This window comes from Equus przewalskii, chromosome 12 (assembly GCF_037783145.1).
Source record: "Equus przewalskii isolate Varuska chromosome 12, EquPr2, whole genome shotgun sequence".
In the NCBI taxonomy this organism is placed as follows: Eukaryota; Metazoa; Chordata; class Mammalia; order Perissodactyla; family Equidae; genus Equus; species Equus przewalskii.
Window position 1 is genome coordinate 380,717 of NC_091842.1, and position 23,181 is coordinate 403,897.

Here is a 23,181-nt window from a genome sequence, read left to right on the forward strand (position 1 = left end):
GCCACCCGTGGGTGGGGAGCATCTTACAAAATGCCGCCGAGCCTGCGTCCAGCCAAGATCGTCCCAGGAAGACTCACGGAAACGCCCCAAAGTCCAGACGGAGCCACCCTCCACACTGAACGGTCCGGCGCACGGGGTCTCTGTGGCTCAAGGGCCCAGGTCCCCCCAGTACAAGCCGCGGGCGGGCTTGTCCACAGAAAAAAGGAGGGCCGGGCGGGACGCACCCCGGCTCCGGGGACCAGCGCTGTCCTCGCCCGGCCAGGTCGCAACTTCAACCTGGGCAGCGGGGCTGGTGCGAAAGTCCAGGGGGCCCCACTCTGCTCCCCACGCCAGGACGGCTCTAGGGAAGCAGAACCCCCAACTCTCCCTCGTCCCCCCCGTGGGACGCCCCACCCGGCCCACCTCTAGCAGCGGCACCTGCAGGGGAGGGGCAGGGGCAGACGCAGGGGCTCGCTCAGCCACTCGCTCAGCGCCGGACCCCGAGGTTCCCGACAGAGCCACAGACGGCCCATCTGGCCACACCCCTATTTGTGGGACCCCCCCCCAAGTCTTAAACCTCACATGCAAATTTGCGTCTCTGAGTTCATGATGCCCGTGGATCCGTTCTTGTTTTATTTGTAATTTATCCCCCGGCTCCCCACTTCTGCCCCCTGCCCCCCCCCCCCCCGGTGCTGGAATCTTCTTCTGGCTGCTTTTCAGGCGTCCTCGTGCATTTCAGAAATCGGCTGCTTCTCGGTTAGATCTTGCGAACACTCTCCCGCCGTCCGTCACCGGGCGGTTCGCTGTCGCACGAGGTCCTTAATTCAGCAGACGTCTCCCATCTAACGGAAGCTCGTTTTTAGCTTTCACGGGCTGTGCTTTGCGGGTTTTACGTGAGAAAGTGCAGCAAGAGAGGAAATGTTCTCCTACAGGACAGGCTCGGCTGCGGCTGCCACGACGGAGACCACAGGCCGGGCGGCGTAAACAGCAGACATTTATTCCTCCCAGTCGGGAGGCCCTGATCAGGCTGCGGGCAGACTCGGTTGCTGGTGAGGGCCGGCCTCCCGGCTTGCAGACGGGGAGAGATGTAAGGGCAGTAATGCCATCATGGGGGCCCCACCCTCATGACCTCCTCTAACCCTAATCACCTCCCAAGGGCACCCCCTGCAAATACCACCCCCTTAGGGGTTAGGGCTGCAGCAAACGGATTTGAGGGGGAACATGGTTCAGTCCACAGCAATTACCTCCTGCTGAACACGGGTGTCACGTCCACACCTGGGTCTTTAGAGCACGAGGTGGGAGATGGGATTCTGTTTTTCCCCAAATAGTCAGTCAGTTTTCCCAGCACCATCAGTCCATCCCTGAATTCCACGTCCACCCAGCACATACCCTAAGTGTCTGTCATGGGGTGAATTTGTGTCCCCACAAAATTCATACAAAGTTCATACAACGAGCTGGGCAGGTTTTCTACTTTCCGGGGCAGCGTTTGCTCAAGTTGGACAGAATTCACCCATAAAACCATCGGGACCCACGTGCCTTTTTGGGAGGGAAAGTCTTTGGTTACCATTTAATTTCCTCATCGATCTCTTCAGGTTTTCTATTTCTTCCCATGTCAATGCTTTCAAGTTAGCTCCCAACAGTTAGAAGTTGAGAGAGTTGGGGCTGGCCCGGTGGCTCAGTGGTTAAGCGCACACGTTCCGCTTCTCAGCGGCCTGGGATTTGCCAGTTCGAATCCCGGGTGTGGACATGGCACCGCTTGGCAAGCCATGCTGTGGTAGGCATCCCACATATAAAGTAGAGGAAGATGGGCATGGACGTTAGCTCAGGGCCAGTCTTCCTCAGCAAAAAGGGGAGGATTGGCAGTAGATGCTAGCTCTGGGCTAATCTTCCTCAAAAAAAAAAAAGCTGAGAGAGTCATAAAAACCCAAATGTTTCACTTTTCCTTGAGAACAATGGAAGATCTGGCAACATGGGGCCTGGTTCTCACAAAGGAAAAATGCAGCCCACCCCCAACCTGGTGGGAGCACGTGCTCCATCGGCCACGATCCCATCACCCATCACTTGATTCCTGACACCTCCCCCATGCAGCCTTCCAGGTTTGCAACCCCTGCCTAAGGGGCTCACAGTCCAGTGGGGGCGAGGGATGTGTATGTGGGACTTCATCACAAGGGGTGGGGTCATCCTTGCGACAAGTGCATCTCGGGGGCACCCCGGGGAGCTGGTGTCACTCCTAAACTCAGGGACTGAGTTTCCAAGGAGCAAACTCATCTGCAAAATGGGCGCAGGAACACGCCCACCCTCGCAGCATCGCTGGGAAGGTGAACCGAGAAGATGGAAGCACCTAGCAGATAATGAGCGCTCACGGTGAGGAGCCACCAGCATCGTTTCTGCTGGTCCCAAACCCCGTGCCCACAGCCACTCTGAGCCCCTGCTCCCCACCCTGCTGAGATGCTCGCCACACCCCCGGATCTCCCGGGAATGACGCCAGAGGAGCACTCCGGGCCCCTGATCTCAGCCAGTCTTGCGATCCAGTTATGGCTTTTTGTTCTCCTTCATTGGCTTACGTTTCTAATAAACTTCGGAAGTGCAGCTGGAGGTGGCCTGACAGGGAGACATCCCCCCGACACACACACACATGGAATCCGCAGGAGCAAACAGGTTGGGCCAGTTCTCAGAGCCGCAGCCACCCAGAGTGGGGCAGGGGGCAGGGAGGGGGGCGCCCAGGGGACACTCAAAGCCGCACGTGGACCCGGCCACCTGACCCCCTGCCGAAGCCGGGGACACAGTGGGGCTGCACCACAGGCCCACATAAAACCTGCCACTCTCCCTGACACCTTTCCGGATTTTAGGAATAGCTCTGGGGGGTTCTGGGGATTTTAAGCAAAATCGCCGTGATGCTGGCCACCCGTAATAAAGAAAGGGAACCGAGTCAGCACTTGCAACACTTCTGTATCTTTATTTCTGGAAAATGTCAGACTTTCAGAAGCACGTGGCGGGTGTCGGGCGGGTGGGGGGGTTGGATGTCAGAGGCGGGAGGCACGTTTGCAGCCCAGGCCGGTGGTGTCGAAAGAGCGGAAGGTAACACAGCACACACACGCCGACCCAGGGTCTGCACCGAAAGGCGCACGTGCGTATTGACGAGAAACAGAAGCACCGACGAGCGATGAAAACAGAGGGCCGAGGAAAAGACCCCACTGAACGCAGGCGCCGTGTTAAGCGCACAGCGATGTGTTTTCCGACTTCAGAACGACGCCGTCAAGGGGAAGGACGTGCGCCTGACATCCAGCCTCGTCTCCGTTAGAAACGGCTCGCAAGGACCCAAGCCCGCAGCCTCCGTCGCTGGCATGGACGTGCAGGTCAACGTCACCCAGAGACAGGAAGCGGCTGGGCCCTTGGGAAACCTCGGCACGCTGAGCGCCCGGCGACGTCCCGCCTTAAGTCGCTCGTCGCAGCCCCGGGAGCAGAGGTGCTGCGTCTCCGGTCCACCCCGTGCGTCCAGAGACAGGGCTGGAGGGCTGGAGGTGTCCTCTCTGCAGACGCGTGCTTGCAACCCGGAGTCACGGGTGCACGGGTGTGCGCCGCGTCCCCAGATGCCCAGGCCGACCCCGAGCTGCCGGTGAAGCCGCCCGGGGCGGAGACCAGCGCCTGCAGGTGTGGGTCGGCGAGTGAACTTTTCTCTTGAAAACGTGCGTGCCCTTTGAGCCGGCAGGGCTGTTTCTGGTTTTTTTATTCCCGCTAGCATTTTCACTATAGGAACGAGGTTAAACATAATAAGATGCGATTGCCAGGCGGGTTATCACGGCGCGGCTGGGAGTCATGGGAATTCTGAAACGCCTGCTGGGTGGGGACGGGCTAACAAAGTTACAGAGGAACACACAGGTGTTGCTATCACGCGGCGCTGGAGAGACACACCTGTGGAGCGGGGTGACGTTCACCGCGGGTCCATTAAATAAAAATCAAAGCCTGACAGAACTCCAAGGAGAAACAGACAAATCGGTCAGGACGCGGCCGAACCCACCAGATCCATCAATTAAGGGGACTCTAGCTGACATTTATAGGCTGCTTCATCAAACAGCAGCAGGAGACGTGCTCTTCTCAGGCTCATATGAAACATTTACCAAGATGGGCCATATCCTGGATCATAAAATACACCTGAACAAACTCAAAAGAGTATAAATCATACGGTGTCTGCTCTCTCAGATCACAACAGAATTAAACCAGTAATCGGGAACAAGGAGGGAGCTTGAAAAAAATCTCAAAATATTTGGAGATTACGTAATGCTCTTTTTCTTTTTTTTTGAGGAAGATTAGCCTTGAGCTAACTGCTGCCAATCCTCTTCTTTTTGCTGAGGAAGACTGGCCCTGAGCTAACGTCCGTGCCCATCTTCCTCTACTTTCTGTGTGGGACGCCTATCACAGCATGGCTTGCCAAACGGTGCCATGTCCACACCCGGGATCCGAACCGGTGAACCCCGGGCCGTTGAAGTGGAATGTGCAAACTTAACCTCTGCACCACCAGGCCGGCCCCAAAGCACTTTTGAATAACACCAGGGTCAAAGAAGAAAGTTCAAGGGAAATTGAAAATATTTTTAACCAGATGGAAATGAAAATGCAACTTGTCAAAATTTGTGGTCTGCTGCAAAACCAATGCTTAGAGGAAAATTTAGAGCATTGAATGCTTGTATTAGAAAAAGAGAAAGGTCTAACATCAATAAGCTAAGCTTCCACTTTAGGGGACTAGAAAAAGGAGAGCAAGTTAAACCCAAAGCGAGCAAAAGAAAAGAAATAATGAAAATTAGAGCAGAAATTAGCGGAATCTAAAAATAGGACATGAATAGAAAAAATCAACAAAACCGAAGCTGATTCTTTGAAAAGATCAATAAAAACCTATTAGCCAGGCTAACCAAAAAAAAAAAAAAAACAGAGAGAAGACACAAATTACTAATGTCAGAAACGAAAGCGAGGGCGTCGATACAGGTCACACAGACATTACAAGGACGACAGAGGAATCCTGTGCACAACTCTCTGCCCACAGATTTGACAACCTGATGATGAAAGGGACGGATTCTTTGAAAGACGCAATCTGCCAAAACTCGCACAAGAAGAAATAGATAACATAATCCACTAAAGAAATCGAGTCAATAATTATTAACCTTCCCAAACAGAGAACACCATCCCCAGATGGGTTCACTCCTGAGTTTTATCAAACATCTAAGGAAGAAATTATACCAGAAATTATACCAATTCTCTACAATCTCTTCCAGAAAATAGAAGCAAAGGGAACACTTCCTAACTTATCCTGTGAGGACGGTATTATCCTAACACCAAAGCCAGACAAAGACATTACAAGAAAGGAAACTTACAGACCAATATCTCATGAACACAGATGTGAAAATCCTCAACAAAACAGAAGCAAATCAAATCCAACACTGAATTAGAAGAATTATAGGCCGAGATCAAGCGGGATTCGTTCCGGGTTTGCAAGGCTGATGCCACATTCAAAAATCAATATAATCCATGACATTAAAAAGCTAACAAAGAAGGAAATGCACACGACCATATCAATCGATGCAGAAAAAGCATTTGACAAAATCCAACACCCATTCACGATAAAAACTCCCAGAAGAATAAGAATACAGAAGAACTTCCTCAACTTGATAAAGAACATTTCCAAAAACCTATAGTTTACATCATACCTAATGGTGAAAAACTAGGCACTTTGGGACCGGCCTGGTGGCACAGTGATTAAGTACATGCATGCCACTTTGGCAACCCAGGGTTTGGGGGTTCGGATCCTGGGTGCAGACCTACATAGTGCTCATCAGGCCATGTGTGGCAGCGTCCTACACAGAAAATAGAGGAAGATTGACACGGATGTTAGCACAGGGCCAATCTTCCTCAAGCAAAAAGAGGAAGATTGGCAACAGGTGTTACCTCAAGGCCAGTCTTCCTCACCAAAAAAAAAAAAAAAAACAACTAGACGCTTTCCCTCTCAGACTGGCAATAACCCAAATATATCCCCCTCACCACTCTTCTTCAGCGTCGTGCTGCAAGTCCTAGCTGATGCAATAAGACAAGAAAAGGAAATAAAAGGTAACATTCAGAACAGAAAGGAAAAAATAAAACCATCTTTATCCATAAATGACCCGCTGGTCTATGCAGAAAATCCCAGAGAATCACCAACAAAACCTACTGGAACTAGTAAGTGATTGTAGCAAGCCTGCGGGATAGAAGGTTAATATACAAAAGTCACTTGCTTTCCTATATACCCACAGCGAACGAGAGGAATGCAGAATTAAAAACACGACAGCATCTAGATGAGCACCCTCCAAAGACGAGAGGCTTGGGTCCAAACCTGACAAAATACGCACGCGATCGAGAGGAGGAAAACCACAAGGCTCTTGACGAACAAAGTTTGAAAAACTACATCAACGCAGAGACGGCCCGCCCCCGTTCACGGGTAGGAAGAGTCGACCTTGTCAAGATGTCAGCTCTTCCCAACTTGACCTACGGATTCAACGCAAGTGCGATGAAAACTCCAGCAAGCGATTTTGTGGAGATGGACGGACTGGCTCTCAAGTTTGCGTGGGGACGCCAGAGAACCCAGGACAGCCAACACCACAGGGCAGGAGCACAAAGTCAGAGGACCAAGGCCGCCCGACTTCAAGACTTACCATAAAGCTTCGGTAATCGATACTGTGCGGTCTTGGTGAAAGAACGGATCAAGGAACAGAACGGCCCAGAAATAAAGCCCCATAAACACAGCCGACGGACCTCCGGCAAAGCAGCAAAGATAACTCAACGGAGCAAAGACAGTCTCTCCAACAAATGGTGCTGGAACGAGAGGACGCCCGCGCGTGGAAAAGATGAATCTGGACCCAGACCTTCCACCCTTCACAACGATTCACTCAAAAACGGGTCACAGATCTAATCGTAAGACCCAATAAAGCGTCTAGAAGACGCCACAGGAGGCGACCCAGGTGACCTTGGGTTTCGCGGTGACCTTTAGACGATAGCGTCAGCTGGAAGCCGGGCCCCACCTCGGACGACCCTTCCAGCCGCCCCTCCTGGGACGGCACCAACGTCCTCCAGTTTGTGGCAGAGGCTCCAGGAGCCGCTCCACGGAGAGCGCCATCAGCCCCAGCTCACGCCCACCCACCGGGCGCCACGGGAGGAGGACGAGCAGCCACAGGGAGATTCGAGCTCCGCCTGGCAGGTGGGGCCACGCTCGGCTGTGACTCAGCCGCCGGGAGGATGAGGGGAACGACCACATGCAGACGCTGCCTCCAGAGTCAGCTGCAAAATGAGTGGACACCAAACAGGTGGGGCCTTCTGGCTATCATTTATTCATTCAACAAACACACATAGGACTGACGTGGGCCAGTCCCCTCCCCGCCTCACCCCATCACAGGGTAACAGCTGGCCAGAGGGAGGTGAGGGAACCATCTCCCTCCCTCGCCTCCTGGCAAAGACCGTGCAGAGGGACCAACGCCGCTTCGTGAATGGCCCTCGGCAGTGCCCGCCTTCCCCGGCCGCAGGCCAGGCAGCCGGGAGAACGTTCCAGAAGCAGCAAATGGCTTTCACGCAAGTTCAACCAGAGACAGAGGACGGGCACCATCTCGCATCCCACGCTGTAACCGAGCCCGGGGCTGGGAACCTCATCACAGCCGCTCCGCCCACGGGCCCAAGGGGAGAGGACCCCACATGGCAGGACCGGACCCGCCCCGGGGCCAGCGGAGGTCGGGTGGAATCACCTCCAGGGGCCTCTCTCCCAAGACTCGGATTCCGGATCTTTCTTCAAGGATTTCATTCCTGGAGGAAGAAGAGAGAGGCAGCGTCTGCCGTCCCTCGGGGCCGCCCAGCAGGTGTTTGGGTGGCCGGGGCTGGGTGGCCGGCTTGGAGGGCGGAGGGAGAAGGAGTCGATGTAGGAGGAGGGCTGGGGGCCTCAGAAGGCCAGCCTGCCGCAGGACCTCGGTCTGAGGTTCAGGGCAGGGTCAGTGCGGCCTCCCCACGGCCGGATGGAGGCAACGGGCAAGCACGTCCAGTCTCTGGGCCTCGACACCCTGGGTGCAAAACGGGGCGTCCAGGTCCTCATCCATCTCTCATACCTCAACTACCCTGTTGTCACCTTCTCCAAGAAGCCCTCTGGGATTCCTCCCCAGCACCAATCGTGGCTCCTTGGTTGCCACACTCATGTGTCCCCCGACCCCGCCCAAGTTTGACCCCTTAGAGCAGGGGGGGGAGATGCCCAATTCTGTGCAGCCCATGACCGGTGCTAACCCTGGAAGGACGCCATGGAGGAACCCCAACAACCTGCGACTGCAGGCAGCACCATCACAGTGCAGGTGTGACCCCGGCGTTAAAGCCGACAGCAAAAGTCCACCCCTCCCAGACGCCCCCTCTGTGCAGGCCACGTCCACGGTCGGGATGGGGAAACCAGGGCCTCGAGGCGCTCCCAGCCCCGGCTGCCGCCGTCCCTGCCCGTCACTGCCCAGCACAGGGACTGTTTTCTGCGTAAAAGTCACTTTGCTTATTTCAAACCCGGCGGAGCGATCACAAGACCAGGCAGCCGGTGCCATCGTAACCACGAGACCCGTCGGAGCGCGTGGGCCCGGGGAACACAGCAGCGGATGCCTGGAAACATCCCCATCCGGGCTCAGTGGGCTGGGACGTGTGTGTGTTTTCTTTCCACGGCTGCTAAAGCGATCAGCGGCTCCCGCGGCCGCTTCAAAGGGCCGGGCGCAGGCCTTGGCGGCCGGGGCAGCAGACGCACCCCCAGGCCCCGAACGGCTTCAGAGGCGCGGGGTGCAGACCACGGCGGGGCCCGGCCAGGAGAGGGGGACCAGGGTCCCAGCAGGTGAGCAGCTGAGAAGCGGCAGCAGTCGGAGGGGACCCAGCCGGTGGTCTACCTGTGAAAACTGGGGATCCGGAGAACCGAGCAACTGCACCGGGAGGGGCTCCGTGACCCGCCCGAGGGGTCCTGCAGGGGGGGTCCGTGAGCTCGCATGGGAGGCCCATGGATGCCCGGTGGGTGGTCTGTCCTGACGCCCTTGGGGCCCCGCGGCTCCCGTACAGGAGGAACCGTGGCCAGCTCAGTCATCTGATTTTGTTATTATTTTTTTAAATTTGCTCTGGACCTTTCTCCTGAGTGAAAACGCATAGCTTTTAAAATGCCAGCCCCACGGGGGCATCAGATGCTCCCCCCTCCCGGCCGCCACTGCCATGGCTTCACGTTAAGGCTCCCGGGGCACATGCCACAGGCCACTGGGCCTGAGCACGACACCTAAGGGCCCACGGCTCCAGGAGCTGGAGGTGCCCTGGGGGCCGGGGAGACAGACAGGACTTGCAAAATGGCAAACTCAGCCACCCACAGGCCCAGGCAGGTCGGGGGGCCAGGAGCGCACGTCCCCGTCTGCAGAGAACACCGCCACCCGCGTGGAAGGGGGCCCAGGAGGGCGGAACGTTCAGTGTTCAGAAGAAGGTGAGGACCCACAAGTTTCTACGCCACCTCCTGGTTTCCACTCGATGGTGATGGCTCATTCCCATTTGAGAGCACCTGTGGGTCAAACGGAACACGGCTGTGGCCGGAAGCAGATGGCAGCCCACCCTCTGCCACATGGACCTGCCACGGAGCCTCAGGCCCAGAGAGGGGCGTCGCTGGCCCAACGCCACCCAGCACCAGGGCCAGCGCAGAGAACCAAAACATGCGGACGCCGGTCACCAGCCAGGCCAGTTCCAGCGTCAGCAAGCACTCGGCCTGAAGCCGCCCTGGGGGGCCCCGTGTGGTCTGTGGGCCTCACAGCCTGCATGCAACTCTGGGAAGGAGGAAAACTCGGCCGGCAAAGGTACCGATGAGTGCCCGTCACAGCGCCACATGCAGAAGCCGCAGGACCACCGGCACGTCCTCCGTGCACACCCAGGGACGCTGTGTGTCGCTGGAAGAATGGGGAGGTCTCTGGCACCATCTGGGACAGGCGCTGGGGCAGGTGTCGAGTGAAAGGCTGCTGATGGAACAGCGTGTGCACAGGCGTGAGCACAGCGTCCCCAAAACCGGCCGAACAGGCCACAGCGTGTGCCTCTGGGGCGGCAGCTGCTGGCACAGCGGCCCGCTTGTCCTTTCCTATGTGCCAGCGTCTACACGGCAATCTACCACCTGATGAGAAACCATCGCTTCTACACCATTTTGAATTCTGGCAGACGCCGTGTCTGTCCTCCGAGGGGCTGTCCGCAGACCACCCGCCCCAGCGTGGGGACCTCCACCAACCTCTGCGGCCAAAACCTCCTCACGCCGTCCAGCCCATCAGCGGCCCCCACACCCCCAGCTCCACTGGCCGGCGGCTCCACCCTGGGGACACCCCTCCGGCTCCAAACAGCTCCAGAAACCCTCCCGCAGGGACCCCCAGAAACCGCCGCGGCGTGATCTCAGGACAGAACGTCAAGGAAAGAAGCGAAGTGGAGAAAAGCGGGTCGGGCGTGGGAGCCGGTCCTGCCTGGGGAGGGTGAGCGGGACGCGACTCCGCACATTTGCTCCTTTAAACGCCACGCGAGTCTTGAGACCACAGTGGGCCCCGCAGACGAAAGGCAGGGGCCGCGGGTGCCGGAGGGGACACGGGGACTCGGGCAAACACACCTGTGTGTCTGGAGGCGGCTCTGGAACCGTGTTAATAATTTACAGACTTACAAAAACAAAGGGATTTAAAAAGTAACGCAGAAGTAAAAGGCAACAAATGAGTTGAAATGTGTCCGACTGACTGACAGCAGGACCTCCCCCGCGCAGGAAGCTCACGACGAAACGAGCCAGAAACGTCTTAAATGGTTCTCGCTGGTCACACTGTTGGTGGGTTGGCGGGAGAGCTGTCACTTTAAGATGGGGTGTGTGCCATGAATAAAGCGAAAAATTCTTCTGTCGGCGTCATTTAGACCTGATTTTCAGCAAGGGAGAAAAGGGATAAAGATATAAAATGAATCAGGTTATGTTAAAAAAGAAAAAAATAGGGGCCGGCCCGGTGGCACAACGGTTAAGTGCACACCTTCCGCTTCGGGGGCCCAGGGTTCACTGGTTTGGATCCTGGGTGTGGACATGGCACTGCTTGGCAAGCCACGCTGTGGTATATAAAAAACTATATATACTAGAGAATAAACATATAAACTAGAAGACGATGGGCATGGAGGTTAGCTCAGGGCCAGTCTTCCTCAGCAAAAAGAGGAGGGTTGGCAGCAGATGTTAGCTCAGGGCTAATCTTCCTCAAAAGCATAAAAATAAAAAAAACACTCAACTCTGCAGCCCCGACTTTGAACTGGAAGAATCAATATGAACTCCTGAAGGATTTTATCTTAAAAAACATTCCTCGTTCGGTCCACAGAGAAAGCCAGAAACGGAGACGGACGGGAGCAGGGCGCACCCCCAGCGCCCAGAACGTGGTCTCTCAACACGCTTCCCACTGACAGGACCCAGGGCTCTTTGCAGAAAAAACTGCTCCCAGGGCCGGGGCCGAGAACACCCAAGACGGGCCTGCGGCATCTTGAAATCACAGAAAGAAAGAAAATGACGAAAACGACGCGGGTCCCGTCAGGGGTCTCAGGAGCCGCCCCGTAGAGGCCACACGGGCGGAAGACGGAACAAAGTGAGGGTTGAAGGGGGAGTGACTGCCCAGGACTGAAACAACAAGAGGGATTTCAATCGGGGGGACCCGGCGGAGGAAGGACGAGGGGACAGAGACGGACCCCGAAAAACACCACAACCAACAAAGGTCCTCGAGGAGGAAAGCGAGGTGCGCGGTCACCAGCCCTGGGGTCCACCAGGCCGGGCCCACCCTCCTGGGCGCCGCCTCCCCTCCCCGGCCTTCCCGCCCTTCCGGCCTTTCCTGTCAGGGCCTCAGCACCAGCCAACGGCCTGCGGCACCCGCTAAGCTGCGCTGAGGCCAGAATGGCACCGTCTTTCCTAACTGACGGACGCCGCGTGGCCGGCTGGGCCCGGCACTGAGGCCAGTTCTCCAGCGTGGGCTCCGTCCAGAGGTCCACTGTGGTGTCGCGCCCCGGAGCCCTCCCCACCGGGCCACACGACCCTGGTCCCCCGACTCCACGGTCCGTGCTGGACGCACAGTGCACCACCCTGCCTCCCGCCCCGTGACAACCCCAGAGTCCTCTAAGATAGACGCCATCTCTGATTCTCAGCCCCAGGACAGGCTCGGTGCAGAGGACTGCGGGGTCCGTGCTGGAGGAATGAAGGAAGGAATGAATGAATGAATGCAAGAAGGGACAAACAGGAAGGGCAGCTGGGTGGGTCTGCTCCGGGACGAGCCCCGTTCTAGGAACCGGGACACGTATTTTCTCATCTTCTGGCTTCTCCAGAGGCTGACATCTGGAAACAGAAGCTCAGAGAAGTCGTGCATCTGGCCGAGGTTCCCCAGCCCCACCTCTAAACCCAGCCCGGAAGATTCTGGAACCCAGCAGGTTCCTCGTCACGGCAGGCAGGAAACGGGGTCATGGCCCCAGCGCCACCTCCGTGGCTGCAGCCCGGCACCTGCCCCCGAGGGTCAGACCGGGACCAGGGCCCACACTGGGCCCGACTCAGTGACTCAGGCAGGCCCAGCCCGTCCAGGCTCCTGGGGTCCTTGAAACGCTCCAGTTAATCGCCCGTCTCTAAAACAGTCAGAAACGCAATGCAGTGGTTTTCCTGCCAAAAATGAATGGCCCCAAATCTAATCACGAGCGACTATCAGATGACCCCAAACTCTGTGAACACCGATCCGGGCTCTTCAGAAATCTGGACGGAAATGATGCAGACAACAAGCATCCCGACAGCCACGTGCACAGGCCGGAGACAGAGCCGAGAAGCCAGCGTCAGGGAGCGAGTCCAGGGCGAGGGTCTCCTCTCCCGGACACTTTGCTGTTTGAGATATTTTCTAAGTAAAAGTTGAAAAATTAAATCCAAAGAAAAAAATTAGGAGATTTCACAAAAAACCTGGACTTTCAGCTTCTCTGGAAAAAATCCCAGATCTGGCCACAAGGCCCACCCACCACCCCCCCCCCCGCTCCCCAGGGCAGAGGCCACCGAGCTGGGGTGCCCGCTCCCTGGGGGCCCAGCCCCACCGGGTCAGCTGCCCCAACAGGGCCCAGAGTGTCTTGGATTCTGGGCCAGATGCACGTGGACACCCCACGGGCCTCACTTCCCTCTGAAAACGGGGGTCCGAGGGCAGCCAGGCCGCAGTCCGGGGAGGACCCAACTCGTACGTGGATACCTGAGCCCTGACCCCTGGGGTCCATCCAGGCAGGGGCACGTTTCACCCCCAGGACGCTGGAACGCAGGCCTGGAGCCCAGAGGCTCAGGACGTGTCTGCCGCCTCCAAGACCCCTGGGCTCCACCCCGCGAACAGCTGCAGAGCAACACCTGCTCCCCCGTGAGTGAGGCCTGAGGCCCACGGGCTCCGCGGCCAGGAAGGGGGTCCAGATCGCGCGCCGTCGCTTCCCAGCTGGGCCTCAGTCTCTCCGCTGTGAATGGAGCTACGGACCGAAGCAGGTCACAGGGCTGCAGAGCGTGGCACGGCGTGGCATGTGGCGCACGTTCCACCAGTGGTCGTGACCGAGACCTTCCTGCCACCACAGGGCACTTCCCCACCGGATGCCGGGCTCCTCCAACCGGGGTGCAGGGCGGGGAGTGTCCACCGCCAGCCCCAGCTGAGGAGGGCCGGTCCGGGGTCCCCTCCCGCCCCACCCGGAACGGTCCCTTTTCCCAGCTTCCTCCCTCCCCGTCCAACGGCTGGAGCACAGTGACCCCAGGTGGCCGTCACCTCCCAGCCGATGGCTTCCATGAGGACGGACGGCACAGACACAGAACCGTCCCCATAGCGGGGCGTTTACTGGACGGCGCTGCTCGGGGCAGAGGGAGCAGGGTGGGGGCGGGGTGGGGTCTCTCCCTCTGTCTCTGTCTCTCTGTCTCTCTGTCTCTGTGTGTGTCTCAGTCTCTCTCCTCCCGCCTGGGGTGGGCGCGCCCCTGCCTCGCTCCCTCCTGTCTGCAGCGGCTCCTGCCAACAGCCGCGACCACGGGAAGAAGCAGGTGGACAGCGCGGGGGACGGGCGGGTGTAAGCCCCGTGTCCTCCTCCCCGAGCCCCGGGCTCGTCGCGGGATCGACACCAAAGGAGGGAATGGAGGGTCCTCCCCTCCCAAAGGAGCGCGGAGAGCCAGCCTGCGGGACGAGGCAGGATAACGGGGGCAAAGCGAGTGGATCCTGGAACCCAGACACCTGTGGTCGACCCCCAGCCATGCGGCCTCGGCCGAGTCAAGCCGCCTACCTCCCGGGTCGGCTCCATCCGGCAAAGGGAGGCCGTGATGACACCGTCTCCCAAAGTCATTGTGCGGGCAGAGGACCTCAGACATGGTGCTCATGGGCCGGGACCGCCGTCCACTCCCGGCCCCAGAAGTGCACCCAGCACCCAGCACCCAACAGCCAGCACCCAACACCCAGCACCCAGCGACAGCTGACGGACAGTGAGCAAACGAACCAAGAGCGTGCACACAGCACCTCACAAATAAAGACAAATAAATGACCCTGTCGTTACTATTATTGTTGTTGTTTGTTGTGTAATTTGTACCGCATGAGACGGGCAGGGCAGGTGGGGCCTTCCTGCAGGAGGACCCGTGGTCCTCCCCACCCAGCGCTGCTTCGGGAGCCCACACCCAGGCCCCAGGGCCCTCCAGCACCTCCAGTGCACAGGCCTTGGCGGTTGTTCCACGAGAGGGCACGTCAGCAAGTGTCTGTCGCTCCAGCTGGAAGATGGGTTTATGGCCAGCTACGCTGAGAATCGGCGTAAATAGGTAATAATAATAAAAAACAACATTTGTATCAGGAGCACCGTGAAGCGGTTCCCAGAAAGAGAGTGAAAGAATGGAGGGGGGATGAAGAAGCACTCAGAGGAGCTGCGTTCCTGCCCAGGATGGATCAATACTTCACGTACGGAACGACGTCGCTCGCCAGCCAGCGTCCCGTCGACACACCCCTCATGGGAAAGAGCATCCTGGCTCACCACGAGGACAACAGCAAAGACACCACCAGGTTTAAATCAACAGACACGGGCGATGCTGGAAACCCCTTGTCAGCAAGATTTTTTTTTTTCTTGAGGAAGATTAGCCCTGAGCTAACATCTGCCGCCAATCCTCTTCTCTTTTTTTGCTGAAGAAGACTGGCCCTGAGCTAACATCCATGCCCATCTTCCTCCACTTTATATGTGGGACGCCTGCCACAGCATGGCTTGACAAGCAGTGCCATGTCCACACCCGGGATCCGAACCGGCAAACCCCGGACCACCGAGAAGCGGAACGTGGGCATTTAACTGCTGTGCCACCAGGCCGGCCCCCAGCAACATATTTTTTTTTTAATTAAGCTTTTGGCTTTGACATCCTTGCAGATCCACACGCAGCTGCGAGAAATAACTCAGGGAGACCCCGGGGGCCCTTCCCCGTCTCCCCTAGGGGTCATCTTGCGAGGCTACGGCATGGCGTCCAGGGCGTCAACAGTGATGCAACTAAATGGGGAACATCCTTCGCCCCGGGGTCGCCCCCCTACCCCGGTCCCTCACCCCTGGCGGCCACTAAGCTGGTCTCCATTTCTACAGTTTCGTCATTCCGAGAATGTTACTTAAACGGAATCGCACAAGATCTAACCGTCTGGGACTGTCTTTCTTCACTCAGTATAATGCCCTGGAGATTCACGAGGGTTGTTGATCGCACCAATGGCCTGTTCGCTTTCTGGCTGTGCACCGTCGCGCGGGATGGGCGCCCCACAGTTTACGTCTCCATTCACCTGTCGAAGGACAGACACCTGGGCCGCTTCCAGATTGCCGGCTGTTACAAAGACAGCCGCTATGAACAAAACTAACCCACAGGTTTTTGTGTGAACGTCAGTTTCCATTTCTCTGGGATAAACGCCCAAAAGGGGAATTTCTGGAGTGACACGTTTAGTTTTTTTAAACCGCCAAAACGGTTTTCTGAGGCGGCCGTAACATCTGACATTCCCACGAGCGACGGACGAGAGCCGTGCTAGTCCTTGTTCCCATACGTGGACTGCGGACCGTTCCTCCCGGTCCTCAGCCCGTCGTCTCGCCTCCTCCCAGCATCTTCCAAGGAGCAGAAGGTTTTAATTTGGATGAAAGTCTGACTTATCCATTTTTCCTTCTATGGATTATGCTTTTGGGACCAAGTCTAAGGACTCCTTGCTTCTCTCTCTAGTCCCAGGTCCCAAAGATTTCCTCCTACGTTTTTTCCTAGAAGTTGTACCGTTTTGCATTTCAGTCTGTGATCCTTGAAGACGGTGTGAGTTCAGGTCGGGGTTCTGGCTGTTTCCATGGCCCAAGTGCCTCAGGTTGAGAAGATTATCCTTCCTCCCCTGAATGGCTTTTGTACTTTGGTCAGTTGGGCATATTTGTGCGGGTCTATTTTGGGTTCTCTGTTCTGTCCCGCTGATCCGTGAGGCCCCCGTCTTGCAGCTACAGAGGAAGCCTCGAGATCAGGCAGAGGGGTCCCTCCCACCATGTTATTTTATCGTTCCTTTTCAACATCGTTTTAGCCGTTCTAGGTTCTGCACCTTTCCCTGTGAATTTTAGCATAAGCTTGTCTTATCCACCAAAAAAAAAAAAAACTTTGCTGAGATATTAGTAGCAACCGCATTAAGCCTATAAATCGATTTGGGAAGAACTGACAGCTTGACTATGTCGGTTGTTCGAGTTCTTTCCTCAGCATTTCGTAATTTTAAGCACGTACTATCCCGTACGTGTTTGTTAAGCTTATATCTAAGTATCTGTTGTACTTAGAATGATTATAACAGTGTTGTGTTTTTAATCTCTGTCTACACGTGTTTGTTGTTAGCATATGGAAATGGGATAGATTTTGTTTTTTAGATTTTCTTTATCCAGTAGGGGAAGTCCCCCTCTATTCCTATTTTCCCGAGAGCTTTTATCAGGAACGGGTGTTGAATTTTGCCAAATGCTTTCCTGCCTCTATTGAGATGATCCCCTGATTTTTCCTTCTTCAGCCTGCGATGGGATGGGTTACATTAAATGGATTTTGAGCACTGACCCAGCCTTGCACACCTGGAATAAATCCCACGGTGGTCGTGGCGTGAAATTCACTTTTTGGATTGCTGAATTTGAGTTGCTAATATTTCGCTGTGAATTTCCACATCCAAGTTCACGAGAGACACTGTTGTGTGGTTTCCCCTTTTTTCGTGCTATATTGACGTGGTTTTGGTATCAGAGGAATGCTGACCTCATAAAATGAGTTGGGAAATTTTCCCTCCTATTTCCTGGAAGAGTTTGTGAAGAACTGGCGTTCGTTTTTCTTTTAAACATTCGGTAGAATTCTCCAGTGAAATCATCTGGGTCTGACGACGTCTCTTTTCGGGAGATTTCAAATTACAAACTCAATTTGTCTAACGGCTACGGGACTATTTGGGTCACCCGCTCCATCTCGGTTGAGTTTTACTAGTTTGTGCTTTTCAAGGAACCCGTCCATTTCTCCTAAGCTGGTGAATTTACGAGTGTAAAGTTTCTTGTATTCTCTCATTCTTCTCTAGTGCAGGCAGGTCTGTTTTATTCCTGACCCTGGTGACCCTGCCTTCTCTCTGGTTGTGGGGTGAGATCCCCGGCCAGTGCCCCCCGCTGGGAGCACAGTGTCTCGGGGGTTGGGCAGGGGTCTCAAGTCAGGTAGGAGAGAATGTCCCCCCGACCGTTGACTTCGGGGGGGCCCATCCATCTCCCTTCCAGGTTGTGCCAGGCTCACCTGATGCTGCCAGGGCGACCCCTGGTCAACCTGCGGGAGGAATGAGCCCACCTGGCTGCCTTCTGCTGCTAGGCTGGGGTTGGGGGGGGGTCCAGGTCATCCTCCTCTGTTGGGTGGGGAGCCGTCACGTCCCTGCCACGTGTGCCTGCAGTCGCGGGGTCCAGAGATGCTTACCATCTTCTCCCACCTTTCTGAGTTCTCCCTTGGTCGGTTGGTTGAGTTATTTCCAGGGTTTACAGCTACACACAGCGGGGAGGAGCAGGGGAGAGGGGAGTCTATGCCATCTTGTCCAGGCAGGAAGTTAGTATTATTTTAATTCCAGTGAAGACTTTTAGACCATTTAGACTATTATTAATTAATAATAGTGTAAAAGCAGAAAGACCTCCAGGCCTGGCTGAGGAGAAACAGTCAAGGAAGGACGGACGTGTGTAAATGGCAGACGCCAGAGGCCCCTGCGTGCCCGGCGTTCATTCCACTCTCCTGGGAACAGACCCCGATTTTCCTATGGGGGACCACCCATCCCCCTCTCTCTGCCAAGCAGAATCTCAGGCCGCCCAGCTCCCCGAGGGGAGGTCACAGCAAGACGAGAAGGGTCCCACGTGAGCCCCGCCAGCCTCAGGAACGTCTCCACCAAACCACCGAGAGAGGGCGGGCCAAAGCAAAGGCAAAATGTCCTAAACGAGCAGGTTTAGCCCAAAGTTGACCTAACGTTGGGACCTTCCAAGATCCCAGAGAAGATCGTGTGGTGCTATCAACAGAGGCAGAAAAAGCACCCGATGGAGTTTGACAGCCAATCGAAGAGCGGCAGCAGATGCAAGAAGGGACGTCCAGAACTTGTCGGAGGGCGTCTGCAAAAATACACGCGTCAGGAGGGAAAACCGAAAGCACCTCTGGATTGGGAACAAGACAAGCACGTCTCCCTCACCGCCTGTTTCCACTGCACGAGAGCTTCCAGCAAAGCAATAAGGCCAGAAAAAGGAAGAAAAGCGGAAGGTCGGAAAGTCATTACCTCCCGATGGCGTGATTACGTGCAGAGAAAACCCAACGAATCCACAGGCAAATTCTGAGCACACGTTAAAGTTTTCGCCGATTACAAAACCGTCTTATTAAAATCCGCTGCGTTTCTATATAACATAACAGGCTGCTGGAAATTGAAATGTTTGAAAAAAAAATGCCCTTTGCAATAATATCAAAAATGTGAATTATGGAGGAACAAATCCAGCAAAAGATTTTACGACCTTCGTGGAGAAAACTATAAAACTCCATCAAAACTTTTAAAGAGTCCTAAATAAAAGAAGAGCTATACCAAGTTCCCAGGTTATGAGACTCAGTGACAGAAAGACGCTAATTCTCCACCAAGCAAACGTGCAAATTCAATGCAATATAAGCCAATAATCCAGAAGGTCACTCTGGGGAGCCAGACAAGCTGATTATAACCTTCAGAGGAAAATGCAAAGGAATGAAGACAAGAGTTACTTCCAGCCTCGGCGCGTCTCACCAACACGTCAGACAAAGGCTCAAGATGCAGAGCGACACGCGTATCATTCCATCTGCATCAGGTTCAAAACCAGGCGGCCGCAAAGAAAACCAAAGTGTTGCGAGGGATGCAACACAGGGGTTAAAGCTGGAAACGAAGAAAATGATGACGGCACAAGGCGGACGGTGGGGCCGTGTCAGGAGAGGCACACGGGGACTCCGGGTGTCGGCAACGCCCCGTCAGTGGCTGGATGACGGCTACGTGGGTCCTTCATGTGTGTGTGCGTGTGCGTGTGCGTGTGCATATACATAAATGTTTGTGCACGCTGCTATATAGACGACGTAGCTGCAGTTTTAAGGGAAGCGAGAGGCAGAGACAGAGAAAAAAAGAGGCAGAATTCGTTTATTTTTTTTATTTTTGTTTTTTGAGGAAGATTAGTCCTGAGCTAACATCTACTGCCAATCCTCCTCTTTTTGCTGAGGAAGACTGGCTCTGAGCTCACATCCGTGCCCATCTTGCTCTACTTTATATGTGGGACGCCCACCACAGCATGGCGTGCCAAGCGGTGCCATGTCCACACCCGGGATCCGAACAGGCGAACCCCCGGCCACCGAAGCAGAAGGTGCGAACTTAACCCCTGCACCACCGGGCCAGCCTCTGGAATTCGTTTAAAGAGAAGAAATGCAAAATTATTCTCGTAGGTCGGGATTTGCCTAATCCGATCTCAAGATGCACCTTCGAGCTCCGGTGCCCAACACGCAGCGGGGTTGGGTCCGGAGAGACAGGCCGGAAGAGAGAACTCGGGGAAAATGCGTGTAATATGCGACAGAGGTGGGTTTCACATCACTGAGGGGAAAGGCAGACAAGAGATGCTCCGGGAATGTGATTATCCATATTGGGATCGAAACCTGTACCCCTCCTTCATCCATGGAAAACACCAATTCCAGGCATATCAGAGACCCAAGTAAGAGACACGGGACTTCAAGGTTCCTAACGCAACACAAGAGGCCACCTTCACGGCCTCAGGAGGGGACAGAATTTCTTCATCCTTAACCAAGACACGAAACACAAACCTTAAGAGGAAAAAGTACTGCATTCAATTACCCTAAAAATTAAAGGAAATTCTGTTCATCACAGGGGACCCCAAAGAGCATATGAAGGCAAGCGACAAAGCGAGAGAGGATGTGCGTACAGTACAAAGAGACCAAGACTTAGCATCTAGGATACGCAGACAGCTCATACAGTGAACTGAAAAAGACAAGCGGCCCCATAGTAAGGCGGCAGAAAACCCACACAGGCAAGAAGCACATGAAAGATGCACAACTGTGTCACCCACAGGGAAACGCAGGTTAAAACCACAAGGAGGGGCCGGCCCAGTGGGGCAGCGGTTAAGTGTGCACGTTCTGCTTCTCGGTGGCCCCGGGTTCGCTGGTTCGGATCCCAGGTGCAGACATGGCGCCGCTTGGCAAGCCACACTGTGGCAGGCGTCCCACATACAAAGTAGAGGAAGATGGGCACGGATGTGAGCTCAGGGCCAGTCTTCCTCAGCAAAAAGAGGAGGATTGGCGGCAGATATTAGCTCAGGGATAATCTTCCTCAAAAAAAAAAAAAAAAAAAAAGACACATGGTGCTGGCCCAGAGACAGGCATATCGTTCAGCAGAGCAGAACTGAGAGTCTAGAAACAAACCTCACACCTATGGTCAACCCATTCTCAACGAGGGAGCCAAGACCGTTCAATGGGGAAAGGAGAGTCTTTCCAACAAATGGGGCCGGGACAACTGGTCGTCCACACAAGGAAAAGGAACTCAGACTCTTACCTCACGCCATACACACAAAGTGACTCAAAATGGATCACGGACCAAATGGAACAGCTAAGGCTACAAAGCTTTTAGAAGAAAACACAGGGCAAAGTCTTCGTTAACGTGAGTTAGGCAATGAGTTCTCAGATAAACCAACAAAAAGCTTGATTCATGAAAGAAAACACTGATAAATTGGACTTTACCTAAATTAAAAAGTTTTGCACTTTAAAAGACACCATTAAGCACATGAGTGGAAGCAAAGAGGCACGAGGGGACTTCGGGGGCGACGGGATGTCCTAAAACTGGACCTGGCGGAAGTCGTATATTCTGTAAATTCACTAAAAATCGCGGAACCGTACACTTACAGTGGGTGAATTGTGTAGCGTATGAATATCTCAATAAAGCTGCTTAGAGAAAGAAACAGAGAGAAAAACCGCCACCTTCTACAAGACTCCACTCAACCCCACTGGTTCCTAAAAGCCGGCCCGTGTGTCAGACTCAGGGGACCACACAGGACACAGTGACGGGACGGCGCCAGCCCTGGGTCTCGGGTCACGGACCCCGGGCTCAGGTCCCAGGCCGGCCTCTGTCTACCTGCAACAGTGACTCTGCAGCTCCCAGCCTCAGTTTCCGCTCCAGACAAGGCGGATAGTGGGGACCCCACACCTCACGGGGTGGCGAGCGGGTTACGTGAGGGGATGTGCGTCCAGCTCTGACAACGGCGCCCGGCACGCGGCCGGTTCTCCGCAAAGCACGGAGTCTCCGGCTGTCAGCACGAACGTGGGCAGAACCAGCTTGAAAAGCATCGGACTTTTCTGCCGCAGGAAAGAAGAAAATAAAGGCTTTTATGGTCAACTTCCCGATACCGTACTCAGTCACCCATTTACGCCACCTCCACACAACAGGCACGACAATCTACAGTTTGAAACCCAGAACACTCACCAGTCGTTTCCACCTTCGTCTCCCAGCAGAACGGCGCTGCACGTGCACCTCGGGGAAGCCGAGAGGAACGAGAACCCGGCACCGGCTCCTTCAGGGCGAGAACCGTGGAAACGATGCTACGGGGCCTCTGAGTTCAATCCTAAGGGTCACGCAGCTTCCTTCTGCCTTGTTTTGCTCGAACGCTGGCCCCTGGGGCCCCGAGCCGCCCTGGGAGTCGGCCTGCAGAGCTGTCGTGGTGAGGAAGCCCACGCCACCTGCATGTCACAGCTGCGCTCAACGGGCCCTGCGGAGCCCAGGCACCAGACACCCCAGATACGCCATTCCAGGGACCCCTACTCACGTGTTTTTCCAGCTCGAGGAACAGAGACAGGCCACCCCGACTGTAAGCTGTCTGAACGCCCCACCCACGAGCCCACGAGCGTCAGCAATGGTGGCTGCCTCCCACCCCATGTCGGGCGTGGCTGTTACACGGCACACGGCACACGGCCCTGAGCCTGCGGTCGGCATCGTGCAGATGGGCGGGGAGCTGGGGGCGGCTGTGCTCCCTCTGGCAGGAAACGGGCGGACTGTGTGCAGAGATTTTTAACCCGGATTGAGAGGGGCCCCTCGGATAACAGAACGGCTCCACGACCTCGAAGCTCTTACAACTCTGCCGGCATCACCACTTCCAGGCTCCTCACACCCGTCTGCCCGGGGTGGGGGGGGGGCACACAGGGGCTTGAAATCAAGGTGCACACGTTGGAAATGGGGTTTCATCGCTTCTCAAACGCACAGACCACACCCCTCTCGCCGAGAGGGTCCCCACGGGAGGCTTTCTCTGTCGGCGCCCCACTCTGATATCAGGGGCACCGTGAGGCCCACGTGGAACCCCATGGATACCCTAGGAGTCAAGGAGCATGACCCCAGGAAGGTGGGTGATGACGGGCCTCCCCAGGGGAGCCTCCATAAATAAAGTGCAGTCCGGAGGAATGACGGCCGTGTGACTCTGACCCACTGAAGATCCATCCTTTGGATGCAGGTGAGAAATCACGGGGAGGCCTCCTCCAGGCTGGTCCCCCGCCTGCGCCTCCTGCAGTCTCCTCCTGGAGGCCAGGGGAGGGCTGCACCAGCCCAAGGTCGCCCGGCGGGCAGCAGCAAGACAAACTTGAGAACCCGGGCCCGCCGTCCCCAAGGCCTCGCTCTCCCCACTCTGCTCCAAGAGCCGGGAGAC

General features: G+C 55.6%; 1 protein-coding gene across 6 annotated transcripts in view; it reads right to left on the bottom strand.

Moving 5' to 3' along the window:
• PRKAR1B (protein kinase cAMP-dependent type I regulatory subunit beta) overlaps positions 1-23,181 on the bottom strand; it is a 118,325-nt gene that overhangs the window by 35,872 nt on the left and 59,272 nt on the right. The window lies entirely within an intron of this gene.